This window comes from Cottoperca gobio, chromosome 21 (assembly GCF_900634415.1).
Source record: "Cottoperca gobio chromosome 21, fCotGob3.1, whole genome shotgun sequence".
Taxonomy (NCBI): domain Eukaryota; kingdom Metazoa; phylum Chordata; class Actinopteri; order Perciformes; family Bovichtidae; genus Cottoperca; species Cottoperca gobio.
In genome coordinates, this window is record NC_041375.1 from 8,893,665 (window position 1) to 8,899,925 (window position 6,261).

Genomic DNA, 6,261 nt, shown 5'->3' on the forward strand with positions numbered 1-6,261 from the left:
GCAAAGCTAAAGATTTCTCCTGGGAAAAACCGCTGGACCAGAGGGATTGGCTCTCTTCCATATATAGCCCTTCTTGTGAGGAAATGGTTGACCCTCACTGATCAATATTTTAGGAAATTGCTCCTAGTGTCACTCCCCATCTCCCAAGATGACAAGGATGTGATTGCAGTGTGTGTGTGTGTGTGTGTGTGTGTGTGTGTGTGTGTGTGTGTGTGTGTGTGTGTGTGTGCATGTGCGTATGCGTGTGCGTGTGTGTGTGTGTGTGTGTGTGCGTGCGTGCGTGTGCGTGCGTGCGTTCGTGTATGTGCGTGTATGAAGCTTGAGCTAAAGTGAATGCGTCAGCAGGCCCATAGCATTTCTCCCCACCATCCATTCCCTGTCAGGCTTCAAGAAAATGGAACTCAAATTCAGTGGAGCAAGTGTCAGCTTAGGTCGAGTGGAACATGTTGCAAATGGTGTTAAAAGCATGTACTCGTTGGCCTCAGCTCTCAATAATTAATGAGAGAAGGCCCACAAAAAAATGATCCCTGTTTCCTCTTCGATCCATCCCTGGTGGAAGAGGGCATGAATTAGTAACACAGATCAAACTGCAGTGTTAGCGCAGATCAAGTATTTGTAAAGAAGCTGAAAGGACTATTATACAAGAGAGGTCCTGTGAGATAATGTAGATGTGCCTGCATGTTCCCTGTTCCTGTCACATTGCATTTTAATTTTGAATGGAGCAATTCTACAAGGTATAAGAATGATGAATTAGTTATCAAAACACAAGACCTATCTTTAGACAGAGATGTCTTGCAAAATAGTTTTAAAAAGCTGTTTCCATGAAGTTTAAACTGAAATATTTGCAACTAGAAAAAGTAAAGACCATATAGTCATCGGTTTTCCGGAGAATGTACATTAAAATCATTTAAAGTTGGTGAACAAATCACTCGATAGCAGATAACTTCAAACTCAAACAACCTCAAAGGATTGGTATGCTTCAGCAAATTGGATTAAACTATTCTCTTGTGTGGTCTTCTCTGATCCAAGGACATGCATGCTGATGTGGTATGTCTAAAACAGTAAGGGAATGCAATGCTTCCAAACTTTATTGTAACATGCATTTTACTTACTGGGCAGCTCAGTAAGACTAGTTTGCTTTAAAGCAGTGTGTGATCCACAAACTGACAACTTTATGGACAAATTACAGAACCTAGAGACATCCAAGTCATGGATCAGTTTGCATGATTATAAATCAAATCCTCATCCACAGAGCCTTAATAAACACCAACGTCTCCTTTGTGCAGGAAGAACACTGAAGTCATTCATTACATCAATGGTCAGCTGACTCATAGGATGATCAGTCACACACTGATGTTGTCTATAAAGTGATGCACTGTGATCATAAATACTGCTTTTGTTGTTTTTGCATGACTTGCTGTTTGCTACATGCGGCATGCGCCCACAGCATATGTGGATTACTGTTTTAATACAGTATTCAATGTTCTTTCTCCTGAGTTTACTTGTAGCGACTGGTCCCTCACATTTGTTCTTGTCAATCCACCCTTGAGGGAAAAGGCAAAGAAAACATGTATTTCATATCAAGCTTGTAGCAGCTAGCTGCCTGTCTGTCTCTTTGTCTTTAACTTCCTACATGTCTTTATTTCCATTTTCACACTTCACACTGCCTTATGTCTCTCTGTCTCTGCACTCTATTGCTTTCTAGAGATCTCTTTTTTTAATTCAATGCAATAATTAACCTACTTTTTGGTTGGTTTCTGCATTTTATTTTTGGTTAAACTAACAACCGAACCTGTCTTTAGGCAACGTTTCCTCATACATCTGTTCGTATGATAGGTTACAAAAAGGTTAAAAAAATGATTTTCCTATGAATGTCCAGCGGATCAAGTGATCAGTGCTTAGGCAACAAAACAACTTGGTTAGGTTGAGGAAAAGATCATGGTTTGGGGTAAAATACCTGTGAAAGTAAAGTAAATAAAAGTTAATGTTGACTTCAGGTTTCGCATTGGACACGTACAGCGGTCTCACACCAAGCCATTATAACGCATTACTTGTTGTAGGTATAAGTACAAACAGTGTGTGAGAACAGCCTGGTGACCAGTGATACAGTTTAAAATAGGATCTCAAGGTCTAAACCTCAAGAAGGACCAGATCAGTTGAGTATACACACAATCAAACAAATGCACAAATGCGCATACACAAACATGAGGCAGGAGGAACTTGAGGTATGCTCTCCCCTGCTATCTCTTGCACACATATTTTACACACATGCCCAGCAGTTACAAAATCACTGATTACACGTTACGCGCTGTGGTCTTGTTGCTCGTAGGAATATGCAAAAGTAATGACTTTAATTAGTTTGTTTGAGAAGAACAGAGTTATTAAAACGTTCTTTACCAGTCATGTCAGAAAGCAACAATATCAATTAAGCAATTAAGGTTAGGATTAATGAATATACCTGTTGACAGTTTGATATGCAGTGCCAAAGGACCAACTTTTATTTTCACCTTCACAGCTGAAAGAAACTGGTGTATTTTTCAACAACATTTTAATTTACACACAATGCAATGGTTTTACAAGCCATTTTGAGCTGCACAGTGAAGACGCACATGTCGCTACTTGTTATTTGCATGCATAGTGCCAACATCACTGAAACAGCAGACACACTCTGTACAACATCAGGAGGATACGTCCCCTACTGACTCAGAAGGCGACACAGGTTCTTGTCCAGGCTCTTGTCATCTCCCACCTTGACTACTGCAACTCCCTCCTCGCTGGACTGCCTACATGTACCACCCGACCTCTACAGCTCATCCAGAATGCAGCAGCCCGATTGGTCTTCAATCTACCCAAGTTCTTCCACACTACACTGCTTCTCCGCTCCCTTCACTGGCTACCGGTGGCGTCCTGAATCTGCTTCAAGACTCTGGTGCTGGCCTACCGTGCTGTGAATAGATAAGCCCCTTCCTACATCCAGGCCATAGTCAAACCATACACCCCAGCGCGTTCACTTTGCTCTGCATCGGCCATTCGACCTGTTTCGACTGCACCTCGGCCAAAAAAAAAATTATATATATTTTTTCTATTTTCTGTATGTATCACTAAATTGGTTTGGCTTATTTGAAGCTAATGGTTGAATTTGTATTCTATTGTTTCTGTATGTTTCACTTTTGTTTGGCTTATTTGAAGCTATTGTTCTGCACTTAAAGGATTGTACCTATTTGAAGCTAATGTACTTGCAAGATTCTTGCTGTTCAGAGTTTTATTCTCGTGATGTTTTGTGCTTATGGACAAAAGCGTCAGCTAAATGAACTGTAATGTAATATAATGTAATAGTGAGTGTCCATTTAGGGGTCATTGCGTAACAACCTGATCATGGCCTTGAAAACATTAAAGAATGTCTAAAAGGTGATTCAGATCTGCTAGTTCATGCCAAGGGATCATAATATAATAAATTTCATTCACCAGCATAATGTTGTTTCAGCTCAAATCGGCAGTCACTTTGGGACCTTCTCTCTATCAAAATAACAGCCACTGTTCAAATAAACTCAACACACAAGTTCAGACCTGGTGTTTCTTCCACAGGCAGGAGCTATTCTCATGAAGATTAATGTTTTTTTTTCTTCTTCTTTAAAGTAATCTGATATTAAACAAGTATTTATGATGGATTGTAATAGCTTTTCAGATTCTGAAAAGTCATATGATCATTTGGAATTTGTTCTTTCCATGCGGGATGAAATCATTAAAGAAGAAAAATAGAAAAGGGAACGTTTTGATTGATTTCTGTCACAATTACTTCTTATAAGAGGATCAGCTGAACTTTGATTTGGCAGCCATTGAAGCCTACTGGTGGATGAAGCCAGCAGGGCTCACAGCAGGTTTCTCAACCTTGACATCAGGTCATTGTCAACACATAATACAGGCATGCATACACAAAAGAAACACACATGCTTGCATAAACAAACACGCACGCAATGGTGTTGACGCCACAGGAACAGATCCACACATAAAGTATTTATACACGTAGAGAGGGAGATGAAGAGCGTGTTCACTTAAATCAATGCACTAAAAGATGCACTATGCATGCGAAAGTCAACATACAGATGGTGCAGCAGGGAGGAGAGAGAGGAGAGGCGGGAGAGCCAGGGGAAGCTTTCTTTTTTTCTCCCTGAAAGCGAGCAGTATGTTTGGATAAGAATAGAACCGCACGGCTCTGAAATAGCACCTTTTTTACTGCACATCTGTTTACTTTGAAAGCGTATCTCTTGCATTCTTACACTTGACTTGGTGACTTCATCACTTCCCTCCGGGCACAGAATATGTAAGTGAGTCAGGACGCTCAACAGGATTTCTCTCTGCACGCAAGCAGCAACTGGTAAGGGAGGGTCTACACTTGACCACAGACTTGTGGTCTTATCTGGTCTGGGTATATCTTAACGTTCCTAACAAAACATTCAGGCTATGTGCAGTCAAATGCAATCACTGTAATAACTGTAATTACGATATGGAGGCCGACTGGTTAAATGATGGGTCTTTTTTTTGTTGGTTTTTCAGTCAATGTGGAAAGAATAAAAGCTTCTGCACACTTCCTCCACAGCAGACTTGACATTTAATAGCTGTGTTTTCTATCAAAGACCTTCTTTAAAGAATACGAAACACTTCCATATCTTCCTATATCCTATACCCCAGTATATCCTCCTGATAAAAAAGACAACAATGATATGATCTCCTGTCAAGTAAAAGATCTGTCTTCTTCCCTTTATGTATTTCTTAGATCATATGTGTTGAAATATGAAAAATAAAAGTAAGACAGTAAAAAGATCAATACAAAAAAACCTTTTACATGACATAAAAATAGCAGAGCTGAACAAGTAGCACTTACTGTTTGCAGTATGGCCATAGTAAGGGACACTTCACTGATTTGTTTTCACATCAAGTTTAGTCTACTTGTCACAAAGAGTACTTACGGGAATGGTTCCAGAAGTAAGAAAACCTCATTCAAAATTCCATTCACAATTGTAAGTGCTAATAACTACAAATCCAACAGGATTCGGATTTCATGTGACAATAAGGACAATAATATCGTTGTTTATTCAATATCTATATCTATGTCACGGCTTGACAGAAGAGGCAAGTCAATGAGCGACTCGAAGAGTCGCGGCTAGCTCAGACATGTCTGTGATAACATCAAGACAGAGAGCACTGAACACTGTAGAAGTTAGTAGACAGTAGAGATTACAGATAGAAAGGTGAAACTGCGTGTTGCTGAGTTTTAAGGATGTGGCGATTTGTCTTAGAATATGGAAAGTAAACAACAGGAAAACTCTTAATTTCTTCAGAAAGACTAATGAAATAAATGTTGAAAGAGAGATTGCATTGAGTAACAGAAGCTAGTGGAACAGAGGCTAGCCTGGACGTCATGATTTTGTCTCTTTATAGTTGAGACTAAAATTCAGGAACTTAGCGGCTTCAATTATGACCATTTGTTATGTGTTCTTATCTCCCTCAGGTGTAAGCAATTGGGTAGATTATGCGTGTTTGAGGGTACTATCCAGTTCTATATGCGCAATATTATACATACTGTTTTTTGTGCTCTTTTATGACTTTATGATTAAAGGACGTCTTGTGGTTGCAGGGATTCACAATTTTTGAGAAACGTATTTCACTCTCTGTTTTAACCTCTTAGAGTGTGCGGGCCCACCGGTCATTGACTGCTAACTCCCTACCCCTCTTGCCGGCCGGTAGGGCCTTCAGTAGCAAAAGGCATTTCAGGCAATCAGCTAGACTACAAGCTTTACCTTGTCGGTTGCAGGCCACATATTGGCCTTGTTGCCAAAAACTGACATCCATAGAAAAGTTTGGTCTCATTTTGAATTTGAGCATCTGCAGATTAATTCCATACCCGATACTTTATTACTTAAATTAGATTCGATACAAAATGATGAATCTCTTTTTTGTTATCTTTGCCGGAAGAAACAATTGAGAATAAACTCTTCTTTGTTTGGGAGTGCACTTTACCAATTTCTTATGTGTTTTTTTCTTTAAAGAATTGCAGAACAAAATAATAAAATCTCTGGAGTGGCCGTTCAAAAGGCTGTAGAAACAGCAAGCAATTAAATACAAAATCAAATATTATACAATTCCGTTCCTGTACCTAATGCAACGCATTCATAATGACTTTTCCTGACTCCTTTGTGTGTAAAATGTTGGCCAATAGAAGTGTAATCTGCAATGAGGAAGCTGTTATTATTTTACCTGTAC